Source organism: Delphinus delphis, chromosome 16 (genome assembly GCF_949987515.2).
Source record: "Delphinus delphis chromosome 16, mDelDel1.2, whole genome shotgun sequence".
NCBI lineage: Eukaryota > Metazoa > Chordata > Mammalia > Artiodactyla > Delphinidae > Delphinus > Delphinus delphis.
The window spans coordinates 51,891,982-51,908,159 of NC_082698.1; the positions used below are offsets into that span (position 1 = coordinate 51,891,982).

The 16,178-nt window shown below is 37.5% G+C and overlaps 1 protein-coding gene across 9 annotated transcripts in view; it reads right to left on the reverse strand.

Moving 5' to 3' along the window:
- NRG3 (neuregulin 3) overlaps nt 1-16,178 on the reverse strand; it is a 1,071,784-nt gene that overhangs the window by 400,924 nt on the left and 654,682 nt on the right. The gene's annotated exons all lie outside the window — the stretch shown is intronic.

Here is a 16,178-nt window from a genome sequence, read left to right on the forward strand (position 1 = left end):
TAAAATGAGAAATCAAAGGGGTGAGAGGCAGGAGGGATGAGGCAAGAGTGTCAGTTACAAAATCTCCAGGGTTTAACTGAATTATATTTGGTCAGATCGAATTCAACCACATTGCCATATGCATTTCACCTGTATTCAAGGTAAATACTCTTCTTCATGCTATGCTAATTTAAACTGGGTGTTTTTCAATCCAACAGAAAAAACAAGTCTTGTAGTATACAGTTTCCTTAATTTACAGATTAGTAAGTACTCTTCTATTGGCACTGGTTGTTATTTTTTTAGGATGGTTTTAATTAGAAATTCTAATTAACTGCACACCACAATCACCCTTTTTGCCTCTTCATGAAATTCCTCCTCATAAAGCACAGCGAACGGAAACCAAGTTACAATCAAAGTAAAATTGCAGATTAACAAATATGCATTGCAAATCTGGAAGCACCCACTAGAATTCAGAAGTTCTTTAAGCAAGCATGGTCCTTTATGTATTCGTGATGTCACTGGGGTCACATTTAAAGAATGATTTCATTATTTCGGTCACTGAATTAAGTAGAATAAGTTAATCTGAACAAAGATAGAGTCACTTCTTCGTTGTCCTTAGAAAATTTTCTTAGATTCCCCAGGTGTGGGTTTCTCATTTGCAAACAGAGAATGCTAATTGTACCTACCTCATAGGAATCTTATAACGTAAATGAAGTAATGGTCACAAACGATTTAGCACACTGCTGTTGCCTTAAGCCTGGATGTAGGCTAGTTACTGTCATCAGATTAGTGTTTAGGAGTCAGGCTTTACAATGAGGTAGACTAGGTTTGTGTTCTGATTCTACCTGACCTTGGGCTGTTGAAATTCTCAGGATCTCCATTTGCTCATCTGTAGAAGGAATACTACCTTTGCCTTATATTATTATTGTAAAAATTAAATGCAATGAGGTGTAAAAATTTCCAACTGCCTCAAAATGGGTTGGAAACTACAGACTAGGGGCAATTCCAGCTCATTGCTTGATTTTTAAATAAAGTTTTACTGTAACAGAGCAACACCCATTTGTTTTACTTATGATGAGTAGTCACAACAAAGACCGTAGGATCTGCAAAAGCCTAAGATATTTACTATCTGGCCTTTTACAGAAACGTTCACTGACACCTGGACTAAAATATCAATTTTACTCAGAGAAAGCATTCTCATATGAGTTTACACTAAGTAACTTGTAACATTTATTTATTTCTAAATCACTGATCAAATCACTGTACAGTTTGTACTTTTTTTTTATACTGGATATAAAAAAATCTGCTTGCATTAATGAATTGAACCTTTAATGGAGGGCTACTGCAGCCCTGATCACCTTTATTGTAATAAATGTTTGTTTGTGCATTAATTCCTTATTGGTCTTTGTGTTTATGTGGTAGTATTGGTTCTACCTCTGTACGAGAATATGTGCAGAGCTTATTAGGGTTGCCATGGAAACACAGCCTGTCACTAGAGTTTGCTGTGATCAATTTACTGTGACTGTCTTTTAAAAGCTTGGCCAAAAAATTTTGTAATAAAACTAATTTAATAAAACCATGAGAGAAAAGGTCCAAATAAGAAATAGTGGAGGAAAATAAGCTACTAATACCGCAAAAGCTTAGGTCAAAACTAATGCTATCACGGATTGCATATTTATCTTTTACTGTTGGGAACAATGGTGCTTAAGATGTGGTTTATGTGTCAAAGGGAAAGGACTCAAGGTCTTCCTTCTTCTTTTCCATTAATACTTAGATGAACAGCATTATCTCAAATATCCATGGAAAACCCTTGAGAGAGGCTTTTGAGAGGAAATATTGAATAATTTCCATTTTCCAATGTTCTCTGAGTTCAAAATCATGGAAAGATTTTTTTTTAAACTATCCTAACAAATCAATTGGATTACTGTCTCCTAAATATGAGGCCAAAAAAAAAAATGAGGACACTTCAGATATGATAAAGCTTCCCTTCCCAAACAAATAGTACCTAAGTATTAATGTTATATTCAACTTCACTTTTGCTTCCATAGACTTTTCCTAAATTCTTCTGGTGGATACATTTGACTGTATAACTCTTAGACTAACTTGTACTTTATAATGACTTCTATGACTTTTTTTTTTTAACAATTTTTTTAAAAATGTTGTATTGGAGTATAGTTGATTAACAACGATGTGTTAGTTACAGGTGTACAGCAAAGTGATTCAGTTATACCCATTAAAAGTATCCATTCTTGGGCTTCCCTGCTGGCGCAGTGGTTGAGAGTCTGCCTGCCAATGCAGGGGATACGGGTTCGTGCCCCGGTCCGGGAAGATCCCACATGCCGCGGAGCGGTTAGGCCGCTGAGCCCGCGCGTCCGGAGCCTGTGCTCCGCAACGGGAGAGGCCACAACAGTGAGAGGCCCGCGTACCGCAAAAAAAAAAAAAAAAAAAGAAGTATCCATTCTTTTTCAAATTCTTTCCCCATTTAGGTTATTACAGAATATTGAGCCGAGTTCCCTGTGCTATTCAGTAGGTCCCTGTTGGTTATCTATTTTAAATATAGTAGTGTGTACACAACATTGGTTCTTATTCATATTGCTGTATAAGTTTTTGAATAAAAATTCAGTTTAATTCAACTCAATTTAACTAAAATACTTATTGAGGACTTCTACTAAACCCTGTGGGGGCCCCGGGATAGAAAGCTTTCAACATGATGCCTGCCATCAGGTAACCTAATGCAGAGTTAGAACAAAAGACATACCACTTCGAAACAAAGGATGCTATTAAAGCCTAGCCACAGGAATAAAACAGGTGATCTTGGTGTAAGAAGAATGATGAACTGGCATTTCAACTTGAGGGTGATTCAGAGAAGAATTCACCAAGAATGTAGCACTTAATCAGACTCTTGAATGTTTGCAACCAATAAAGTAGAAATGGGGGAAATAAAATAAGAGACATTTAGAAAACCATTAGATAAAGCACAGAGTTAGGAAATAGGAGACACTCAGTCCATTGAGTTGGAGAGGCCAACATGAATTGAGAAACAGGTATCACTGGAGTGAAGGGGATGAAGAGTGAATCTATGAATAATGGCTTCAGCCTTCTGCTAAAATTAGGCGTGAGCGTGTGCTGAGAGACATTTATTTGTTTGTTAATTAAGACACCTATTATGTTCCAAGGTACTGGCGATGTATCAGTGTCCTAAGATAAAAACCTCACAAAATTTTCCACCTCTTCAGAGGCTTAGTGTCATTTACAAAACAGAAATGAGAATGTATGGTGGTGGACTAAACACAAACGATAGTCATCTACAACATCAAGTTCTTCAAAATAACACGGGGAAAATGTAACTATGTCATTTTTGAGAGATTAATTTATAAGTTTTTCTGTATTTCCTCAACTATGGTCCATCACATATTTCAACCTATATATTCCTTTCTTCTGGGACTTTTCCCAGGAAGCAACTAAAAACACCCCATCAAGTGGTTCTGCTTGCTTTCGGAAACACCGAAACCCACTGTAAAGATAGTTCATGTCTAAGAGGCAAGCGTAGTGGGAATGCTTTTTTGAGGCACAAAAGAAGGAAAAGGCCAGTGGAACAGTAATGGAAGAAAAGCATTTGGGGTGGGGGAGAAATTTAAACAGAGATGCTCAATAAACAGTTGACTCATCAACCTTAAGCTCAGCGAAATATCCGAACTCAAAATTCAAATGTGATAGTTCTGTATTCATAGGAGACAGCAGAGTACAAACAGGCCCTAGGACTGACTCCCTGGGAACTAAGACATTTAAAATGTAGGGGAAAAAAAAAAAAAAGATCCAGCAAAGGAGAATACTGAAGAAGAGTCCATCAACATCAAGAAAATAAAGCACTGGAGAAGAAATTTCCTGAAAGCGGATTCATGGCTTCTCCTCTCCCACTATACTTTCCCCAGACTCACAATATTGGTTCAAATAATAATAATAATTTCCCTGAAGAGTATAGCCTTACACTTAACTTAGAGTCATGTGGCTCTCTTCATACAACAAAGATGACTCTTAAAACAAATTTCAATCTTCCTCACTTTAGTAAAAAGAACACAGAGGCTCAGAAATGTATCCATTTATTCCGCAAACATTTACAGAGAGTTACCCACGCGTGAGGAATTGTTTTAGGCTCTTGGTATACATGGAACTTACATCTAACGGGAAAGGAGTGCCTTGCCCAAAATCATGTACCTCGAAAATGAGAGAACACGAAAGTAGACCCAGTTCTTAACCTGCATTGCCCTTTTGAGTTTGATCCCATAGGGAATGCTCACAGGAAGTTTTTATAGTATAGACCCATAAAGAAACTGCCGAAGGAACAATGTCATCAGAGCGATTTTTCTACATCGGAAGTCTGCTATCACTCCTGCTTAGAAGTCTGCAAATGGCTCTCTGCTGTCTTCATAATGACATCTAAGTACACAGGACTTCATAAATTGTTTACCTGACCATGGTATACTCTTCACACTTATTGTTTGCCAGTCTCATGCATCCTACTCTCCCCCAAAGCCATTTAAGACTTGCTATTCTCCTAAGCCCTCCAAGCCTGCCAGAGCTCTGAATCTTTATCCATGCCTTGCCCTCTGATTGGAATGCCAACCCTTCCTCTTTTGTCAACTTTACAAATGCATGAGCAGCCGTGAAGTTTCACCGCAAGTGGTGTCTTCTCTTCCACTTGCTCCAGCCCCTTCTCCTAGGAAGCCTTGTGTACTGCAACTCTCCAGAGTGCTTCCACTGTGTCTGACATGACCTTCCAATGTATGACAGCTACATAGTACCATGAAGGTGTGTTAGTTATTTTCCCTCTAGCCTTTGAGCTCCATAAAATAAGGATGTTTATCTGTGGGTCCCTGTAACGTCTACATTCCCTATGCTCTACACAGTATATGACAAAAGGTAAGGGACAAAAAGTGTGTTGTATATGCAACTGAATCTGGAAATAGATATGTGAAATAATACAAAAGACCATCTACTATGGGGACAGATGTAAATTGAGAAGAGGTTCCAATTAAATCTTCTCAAAATATTTTAAATGGTATTTTATAAGTAAGTTGTTATAATTGTAAAATTTGTGAAAAAAAATAGCACAGGCACCAAAAGACATCTCCTCTGAGAATTTGAGATGAGGAAAAAGTTTTAGGAACATTATTTAGCTTGATTAACAAGCCTATCTTAAAGAGACTTTCAATAATTAAAACCAGCAACTTCTCAAAACTGAGCCAAGGGTCCATTTAGAATGAAAAAATACTAGGTCCTCTGAGAGGCTGACTTAAAGAGCAAAGTGTTACCTTTGCCCCAGGGATCAATCTTGGGTCTCTAACAAAGGAGACGCAATAGATTTAGGGAGCACACACAATTCTACTTTTCACTCAGGATTCAGCAATACATACCAAGATCAAAGAAAAACACAATCTCGCGTCACATATTCTCAAGTCCTTCCATTGCCAATGTCTGTCTGCCATATTCCTTAATGCATTCCTGAATGGCAGCTGCCTATCTGATGGGATCCGTATTTCCCGCCTCCCACTCTGCTTGGGCAAGCTGCACCTTGGCATCAAACTGAATGCCAGATAAGCAGAATTCTTACATGTGCGATTAAAAGCCACTGGAGTGGAGATAACAGCATTCCATGGTTAGCTGAATAATTCATGGCAAAATGTTCTCTTTATCCATAGTTCCTCACACCCTTGACTTGTCAAGCAGCTAGCACTCACACCAAAGTGCTGGTTTCGGCTGAGACATTTCTTAAGCAACTCCTCTCATCAGGTATTTTACATTTTTAAATGTCTTTTACCAGAATCTCTGAAAAAATTAAAAGGAAAGAGAAATGAGGACAAAAACAAAGAAAAATAAAGAAGTCTAATGAAACGTGGAAAAAACAGATCCTGGTTTTCCTTCAAATGAGTGCTTTAAATTCAAAGCACAGGAAATATCTTCCAGTGTTTAAGTTGTTTATTTCTGGCTGTTTATCACTTGGCCACTTGTTCTTAAAGCAGTGATCATGATTTTAAAACACTATACTTTGTTTGCGGGTCAAGGGTGGTAGAAGAAATATATAATACTGAATTCAAAGGTGGTATAGATATGTACTATTACTGCAGAGATCACACAAAAATCACAAAGATAGACAAGTGAGGGCATTTATTCCTTTTCAGGGTCTAAGTACCCTCAAAAGTCTAAGTACCTATATGACTTATCTGACATCTCTAATTAATGCTTATCATTTTTCATTATCATTTTATCGTTGTTCATTTTCAACATTTTTTATTTGATAGTTCAAAGAGCAGTAAAACAGAAATTCCTACAGAATTATCTTGATGTGCTTTTGAAAATACATCAGTTGGATAAATCCATAACCAAGAACGGCTGGTACAAAGGCATATTTACAGATTTTGACAGATATTTTCAATGTATTCTTCAAAATTCTATATTAATTTGCAGTCTGAAGAACGATGTATAATAATAAATATGTCTCAAAAACCTAGATAAAATATTTGTTTCTAACCTGAGCGGATGAGAAATCTTGTGTTTTTTGATTTGTATTTCTTTAATTATGAGTGAGATAAAACGTTTTTTCTTCTAGAATTATGTATTACTTTTTCTGTTTAATCCTTTGTCTAGTTTCTTGGCCTGTTTGTATATTTTCTACTGAACAGTATAAATCCTAATAAGTTAAGGGAATTATCCCTTACATTAAATGTTTGCCAATTAATACAATTTAGAGAAGGCTTTCCTTAATAGAATTTAAAACCTGGAAGCCATAAAGAAAAGATTAAAAGATTTGAGTAAATACGTATACATATATATGGCAACAATTATAACAACCTAAGCCAAAGACCAAAGTGCATTAAAAAAAAATTTCAATGCTTAATGAGAAGATAAATCCAGATCCATCTATCTATCCATCCAAACACACACATACATATACATACATACACACACACAGTTTTTATAAATCACTAAGAAAACAATTTTTAAAAATTTACTATGTGTAAGGCAAGATGCTATACAATTTCCAAAAATTAATCATATTTAATCTTGACATTACTATCGATAATTACTTTTGTTGTCATTCTCTGACAGCCTAAATCATGAAGAATTGATCAGCTGTTATTATTTTTAAGTTTTACTATTTGAAATACAAACTTTTCCATAAATGAGAGCCTTGTCTAAAAATAATTAATATTTTAAATGAATCAATGGATTATTGCTCTGGTAGGAACAGGGATAGAGATTTCCTCTCCAATATTGATCTTGGTAATGGCTCATGAATGAGCTCAAACCCATAGAGTTCTTTGAATCACAGCCTGAAAGCCATCAAACTGAAAGGTAATGAGCCAACTAGATCTTTATATAAAGTTTAGAGTAGCTAGTGGTAGAGTCATAAGGTGGGAAAGTAGCTATGCTAACTGCACCCACAATGAATATATAAACTAAGTACAAGTAAAAATGGATAGCAATTTGCATGGCCAGACCAAATATCAGGTAAGAGGGATACAATTTTTGCAATTGATGCAGGAAACATACTGATGGCCTACTGCCTATTTACTAGTCAGATGACCTTGAGAAAGCCACTTAATCAAGTTTAGCCTTAGTGTTCTTACCTCATAGTATTATTATAAAAATTGAGGGACATCCAAAAATACTGAAAATAAGGAACACAGTACTTAGTACACACGAAACCACAAATAAAGAAAAGTTTACACTATTGCTCTGAGCACAGAAAAGGAAAATTTATATTATTGGAAATTTCTCTAAAATTCTGAAGATATATATGAAGAATGAGACATATATGAAGAAATGTGTGGTCACTGAGAGAGACCCTGTTACAGGGAGAGAAAGATAACAATAAAGAGCAGATATAAGCGGATCATGCAAATTCTTGAAGGCCATGTTAAGTAACTTAACCTTTATCTGGAAACAATGGGAACCGTTTTAAGTAAAAGCATAAGATACAGTTTTAAAGATGTAGTATAAATAATAAGTTGACAAGGGATAGAAATACCGGTTAGTGAAGTATTTCTAAGGAACCTATGAGACCTGGCAAGGCTTTCTGTTAGAATAGTGTTAATGGAAATAGCTATGCAACGGTTTTTAGTATTTCAGTACTCGTTGATATTGTGGATGAGGCAAGTAACCGAGATTTTGAGGCTTAAAACTAAGTAGACGGTGGTGCCTTATGCTGAAAAAGAAGCTCTGGAAAATAGCAACGTTTCTGAGGGCAAATGTGAATCAAAGGCATGGTTTTTGAAACGTTGCGCTTGAGATATATTGACATATCCAAGTGGGGATATCAAATAGGCAGTTAAATTTAAAGATCTATCACTCATATGAGAAATCTGGGCATGAAATAGCTATTTGTGAGTTATCTATACATAGAGGAAATTTTATGTTATGAGTAAGAAACAAGTCATCTAGCAAAAGAGTACAGAATAAAATGTGAAAAAACAAGAGAGAGTTAGTGGTGGCTAAAGCCAGGCTTTGAGAAACTCCAAAATATAATGACCAGACAAAGGAGAGGTAGGCAGAAAACCAAGAGTATAAAATGTCCCGAGACTCAAAGGATAAAGAAGTTGTTTTGTGAAGAAAAGAGTGGTAAACAGAATTAAATACTGCTGAAGAACCGATCAATTGAAGACTTAAAATCAGAGTTCTGCTTTTATATAGCATAAGGAGGACAATTCATACAAAGTACTTTCACATACTATGATCTCACATCTGGCTTCCATTTTCCAATAATATTCTAGGAAACTAAGGGACAAAGCAGTTATAATTACCTCCATTTTGCAGATGAGGAAGCTAAGGTTCCAACTGGTAAAGCAACTTGCTCAAGGTAATATTGTTAGTAACTGGGCGGCAAGTAAATTCCAAAATTTCTTATCCCTAGTCCAATGCTCATTGTGATATAGTGACGGTCTCCTCAATTAATTCAACACTATTTACTGAACTGCTATGAGTAAGACACTCATAAGAGGAGCTACACAGATGAATCGGGCATGGACCCTACCTTCAAAGAGTTTTCAGGATAGAATGGGGCATAATCCTGTAATATAATGTCGGACCTCATAGTGTTATAAAAGTTAATAGAATATTGCTATCATGGAGGTTCAAAGTGGGAATGGAAATTGAGAACATTTGAACGCAATGGGTAGAATTGTGAGAAGGTATATGACCTGTGAAGACCCTGTAAAGGTACTTAAGTTGAAGTAATAGTATAAAGATATAGAAACAAGCAATGATTGATAGGAAAAGTAAATAATTCAGCTTGTATTGACCAGAGGTAAAGTGAAGAGAAATAGAAGAGATAAAGAAAAACATAGGATTTATATTATGAAGGGTGTTAATGACAATAAGGAGTTTGGGTGTCATAAGGAAGGTAGAGCAAGGGCAATAAAATAATTTGAACAGAGAAATGGAGTGATCAGAATATTCTTGAATAATAATTAGAGCAATTAACAACACATTAGTGTGTGTGTATAGACATTACCATGGCCTACCAATATGCCCAACTCATCTCTCCTGAGCACACGAAAGAGACTGCACTTCTCCAACTTTTTGAAGATGGGTATGGCCAAGCAACTTGCTTTGGACATTAAGCCATGTGCAGAACCAACAGGGGCCATCTCAAGGGATAAGTGTTTTAGAGCTGATGGACAATTCTCCAGGCTCCCTTCCCCAGCCAAGTCCATCTGTCTAAGAATGGAGAGTCAACTGGAACTGTTCACAGACTTTACGTGGGTGAGAAATAAACTTTAATTGTATTAACACCTGGAGCTTTGGGTTTACTTGCTACTGCAGCATTATCTAACCTAGGCTGATTGTACACTGTGTTCAGTGTTCTCAATGAGTTAAACTAAAGCTGATGTTCAGCTGATAGGTAGCTTATATTAATATTAAACTACTGTCTACAAAGCGACAGTAATGAAGACAGTATGGTACTGGCACAAAAACAGAAATATAGATCACTGGAACAGGATAGAAAGCTCTGAGATAAACCCACGCACCTCTGGTCACCTAATCTATGACAAAGGAGGCAAGAATATACAATGGAGAAAAGACAGCCTCTTCAATAAGTGGTGCTGGAAAAACTGAATAGCTACATGTAACAAGTGGAATTAGAACACTCCCTAACACCATACACAAAAATAAACTCAAAATGGATTAAAGATCTAAATGGAAGGGCAGACACTATAAATTCTTAGAGGAAAACATAGGCAGAACACTCTTTGAGAGAAATCACAGCAAGATCTTTTTTGATCCACCTCCTAGAGTGATGAAAATAAAAACAAAAATAAACAAATGGGACCTAGTGAAACTTAAAAGCTTTTGCACAGCAAAGGAGACCATACACAAGATGAAAAGACAACCTTCAGAACGGGAGAAAATATTTGCAAACAAAGCAACCGACAAGGGATTAATCTCCAAAATATATAAACAGCTCATGCAGCTCAATATTAAAAAACCAAACAACCCAATCAAAAAATGGGCAGAAGACCTAAATAGACATTTCTCCAAAGAAGACATACAGATGGCCAAGAAGCACATGGAAAGCTGCTCAACATCACTAATTATCAGAGAAATATAAACCAAAACTACAATGAGGTATCACCTCACACCAGTCAGAAGGGACATCTTCAAAAAATCTACAAACAATAAATGCTGGAGAGGGTGTGGAGAAAAAGGAACCCTCCTATAGTGTTGGTGGGAATGTAAATTAGTACAGCCACTATGGAGAACAGTACGGAGGTTCCTTAACAAAACTAAAAATAGAACTACCATATGACCCAGCAATCCCACTCCTGAGCATATAACCAGAGAAAAACCATAATTCCAAAAGATGCATGCACCCCAATGTTCATTGCAGCGCTATCTACAATAGCCAGGACATGGAAACAACCTAAATGACCATCAACAGAGGAATGGACAAATATGTGGTACACATATACAATGGAATATAAGAGGAACGAAACTGTGCCATTTGCAGAGATGTGGAAGGACCTAGAGACTGTCATACAGAGTGAAGTAGGTCAGAAAGAGAAACAAGTATAATTTCACTTATATGTGTAATCTAGAATAATGGTATAGATGAACTTATTTGCAAAGCAGAAATAGAGACACAGATGTAGAGAACAAACGTATGGATACCAAGGGGGGAAGAGGAGGTGGGATGAACTGGGAGACTGGGATTGACATATATATACTACTATGTATAAAACAGATAACTAATGAGAACCTACTGTATAGCACAAGGAATTCTACTCAGTGCTCTGTGGTGACCTAAATGGGAAAGAAGTCCAAAAAAGAGGGGATATATGTATACGTACAGGTGATTCACTTTGCTGTACAGCAGAAACTAACACGACATTGTAAAGCAATTATACTCCAATAAAAATTAAACTATTGAACTGCCCCTGTATTACTGATAAAAAACCATTGTCCAGACCTAACGTAACCTCCTCCATACCCTTGCCTCCTTAGTCCATTCTCAGACATGCTGCCAGAACCTCCTGTGACCCAGAAATTAAATTTTCTTAGTTGGTACATCAAGTGTCAGCTAAGGCCTGCATCTGTTCTAATTCATTTGTGCCATGATGCACCAATTGTAAATTATTCCCATTATCACCCTGCTTTTAAGCCTATGAGGTCTTCCTATCTCCCATTTAATGGATGATAAAACTAGGGATAAAGGTTAAGAAAATCATCCAAGGTTGTAGGTTGTCTCACTCCAGAACTTTTATGCTTAACGATAATGGTCTACTGTCTCCAGCCTTAAGTGGATGATTTTGGTAGCTGCTTAAGAAGAGGTGCTAGAGGAAGGCAGACTACACGAGTTCACTAATTAGTTCAAAGGTGAAATGTGAGGTCCTTGATTAAGGAAAAAGAAAGAATCTGGGATGGTGAAAAAGAGCTACATGTAAAGAAATATTTGGAAGCAGTATCAACAGGAGTTAGGATGACTCAGTGATGGGAAGAGGAGGATTAAGGTCTCAGAGTTGGCAAGGAGGGGTGTGGAATCATTTGTGGAGGTAGAAATATCATGCACGGAAGAATGACTTTCATATATTTGCCTCAACATAGTATCTCCCCCGGTGAACTATTAGAGACGGCTTTGAGCAAGCAAGACAAATGTCAAGTGTAACTAGAAGTCTACACGGAGAACAATGACAAGAGAAGCATCCGGCCACTCATACGTATATGGGAATGCATGTCTATGTGATCCGACACATTTTTTATACCCGCCCAGACACATAAGTTTAACTGTATTTAGTGTAGATTTTTCCAATTTAAGCACCCTTACTGCAGGCACTGGTTAGGTAAGTTTCATAAACCACGATTAGTAATCATTGAAATTGCAGATTCAGGCCCTTTAGTCCAAGCTTATATTGATCCTTATGTGGTCAAGACAGACTTAGAGAATGAACTTATGGTTCTCAGGAGGGAAGGGTGGGGACGAGGGATAATTAGGCAATTCGGGACTGACATGTACACACTGCTACATTTAAGATGGATACCAACAAGGACCCACTGTATAGCACAGGGAAATCTGCTCAATGTTATGTGGCAGCCTGGATGGGAGGAGAGTCTGGGGGAGAATGGATACATGCATATGTACGGCTGAGTCGCTCTGCTGTGCGCCTGAAACTACCACAACATTGTTAATCGGCGATACTCCAATATATAATAAAAAGTTAAAAAAAAGAGAGATAAAGAATGCTCTGTGTTCCCTTTACCACAGGAAGACAAGACTTCCTTATAGGTAGGATGGGGCCACAACAATAAATCCTGGGAAACAGGAATGTGGCAGCAAGAGAAGCCTCATTTCCAGTGTGAGGTATGAAGAAGCAGGGGGCCTCCTCTATCTCCCTCTGCTTTGCAGAGGTGACAGCGGGGAGTCAGAGATGAAAATAACATGGATCCTTCAGGAACTGCTTGTAGGATGTTTGGGGTGAAGAGTCTTCAGATCTGCAGCAACTGTGTGTGAACAAGAAATAAACTGCCTTGCTGTTACACCACGAAAACGCTGGAATTTATTTGTTACCACAGCAGGGCAAAACACCATTGCGAGTGATTATCGTATGTTGACCTAAACGACCTCCTGCTAACAAAGCCTATTATGTTTTCAGGCGGCTGTTTTTCTGGGTTTTTTTTTTTTCTTTAGAAAGTTCTTCATTTTATTGATTTAATATCTACCACCAGGTAAGTTAATGCATCAGTCTTAGCTCTCTAGTACAATCAAAATACTACATCATAATAAAGACAAATACTACATCATTCATGCAACTATTCCCTACGTTGTCTTTGCTTTTAAAATCTAAGTTGATCAGAGTACCTGGGGATAGAAATATCAGTCTTTTCAAGTAATTTTTTTTTCTTTTTTTACCCACTAAATGGGTAATTTATAACTTTATAAACCAAATTACGTGTTTGAGACTTCCTCAAACCATTGGTTTCAGACTCTATAGCCAGATCTATTTTTTCCTTTTTCATAGAACTTCTTAAAATGTAGAGGATAAGCCTTCCCTTCTTAAATATTCCAACATCTAACATATTATTCATATGCTATTCCATGCTCCATTTTTCCATGTACACCTTTTTTCTTCCTTCCTGAGAATTTACCATATTGAGTATATTATGTACATATATCTCCCTATACAAAATAGTTAAAATTTTAAAACAAAAAAATAACTACTATCCAATGAATGGTTAACAAACAAATAAAAAATCAAACCAAACAAAAAAGTCAAAGGGAAACATGCTTGCCATCTTTTACTAGGATTACAAACCAAGTCATGAACATAAAAATAATAAAGTTTATTAGATGCTTATTGAGTACCAGGCACTATAAAAAGTCATTTTACATGTATTATTTATTCATAACAGAAGCACTAAACTCATTTTATGGACGAGAAACTAAGTCACTAGTTTAGTAACTTGCCGAATATACTCTATCACTAATAAGTAGCAGAACATGAGGAATTCCAATCCAGCTCTTACTCTCAAACCCATGCTTTGAAAACTTACATCATATTATCAGTTGAAGTCTGGGTTTTTAGTTTGTTTGATTTAATTTTTCTGTTTGTTTGCTTCTCTTTGAGACAAACCCAAACTCCTGGGTCTGGAGTGCCTTAATATCACAACAGAGTTCCATACTTTCCCAGTCCTGGAAGCCCCCTAGTCCTGAGTCAGGAGCTCATGGCACTATTTCCATGGTTGGAATCAAATCATCTGTAGGGAGCCAGGCCAAGGACTTCCCTGGTGCCCTGGGATTAAGGACAAACATTTCCCCGAGGTCTCCAGTCTACTATGCCTGAGAGCTCCACTACCCATCAAAAAGCAAAAATCAGACAGAAAAAAGCAAAGCTGATAGGTGTCTGCTACACTGTTTGCAGTGGTCCACTGGAGAGTGACTTACGTGCCAGCATTCATCTTGCTGTATGGGGAAGTAACATGCTAACTACATAGCTCTGTAAGCTCTGTGGTCCATGCTTTCAGAAAACACAGCCTGGGGACAGGTACAGGGAAAGCACTGGCTCCATAAAGATCAGGTGTGTTTTGTTTGTTTGCTTTTCTTGGTAAGAGGTTGGGGATACAGGTCAAAGCTCTTAACCACAGTTCATAGGAACTATGCCCTGGACCCTCAGTATGAACATCCTTTAAAGTTCTTGCAGCTTAGCTCCCATTTACTACTAACGAGGTTCAGAGGCTGAATCTGCTGGAATGAGACCTAAGGGAGTAATTTGCTGGCTGTCAACAGCCAAGTGAGAAACAATATTAGCCCTCAGTGTGCTCAGAGTAACATGCCTAGAAGACCAAAGATGTAAGGAAAGAAGAACAATGATTCTCTGTATTAAAGGTCTGGCTACCTGTCCTGCCTATCTGATGTTTTGCCCAATACTTCACACTCAGGACTTCCCACAATTTATGGTTTCCCATATGCTTATATTATTTCCTGTTGTTTCCACTCTTCCTGACGCCTCCTCTGCCTGGAATGCCCATCCACTTCTAACCTATCAGCTTTCTGTGAACCATGTCCTAGTGAACCACTGACTTTCTGTGGACTCTTCTGGAACCTTGCTCACAGCAGTGTTCCCTGTGTCCTCTCATCACATTGTATCACAATCCTCTTAGCCCACAGAACGGGCATTGCTCTTTTCTGCATTTCCAGGATCTCGCTAGAAGCTGGCACCAAAGTGGCACTCAATACTTAAGTCAGGAATGAAAGAAAGAAGGCACAAATTAGGAAACTGACTTTTGGCTTCCATTCTTTCTGGAAGAGAGTATTCCTGCTGAGTTATGAAGATTGTGAGCACTCAGAGGGTAGCATCTCACAACAAAGAAGCCGTCCCTATATTTCTCTCCTTTAGTGGTGATAGCTCTGAGGTATCAGGATATGCTCTGACACACTCAGCACAACGGATCCTATTATGGAAAATTGGCACTCCTGTGCCTGAGGCCATTCGTAATCTGAAGAGCAAAAAGCTGGAGGAGTTAGAAGCTAAGAAGGTCCATTTCTGAATGTTCAACATGGAAATGCAGGCAGGAGTTCAGGTTAGAGAGTTTAGCAGCGAACTTCTCACTTGAATGAAATTTCCCAGTGTTATTCTGGGAAAATCTTGAGCTTCAGAGATTAATCCTATTTTATTAGCTCTCAAAGAGGTTCTCAGTTTTAGAGCATTTACCTGTATACAAGACTTTAACTCTCTCCCAACGCATATCAAAGAGCATAAGCTCTACTAGCAGTGCTAATAGACGGTACAGGGACCAACACAAATGGAAAACGCCCATCTCCCACCTTGTGTACTTCCTTTTTCTTATGGATGCCCTTGGGAAATGATGCATCCGGAAGTCCAATCAAAGCAGAATTTCTGAAGTAAAATTTGAATTCAAATAGACTATAAAATGCAAGTTTTAATCAATTCAAGAGAAGCTCCGTCCAAAGAAATATGGAAAATGAATCAACAGACAATATAATTATGCAAAATAATATCACTGACAGCCTCAGTTCAAGCATTCACAAACACTTTTCCTTCCTCCAAATGAATTTCTGACTGAAAAGATGAGACATCATCAATCAGTTGTTTATCCAAAGACTGTGTACATATGAAAAAGTGATTACTGAATTTTACTCATTTCTTGAACTTTTTAAGTGCTACCTAATACCTAAGAAAACAAAG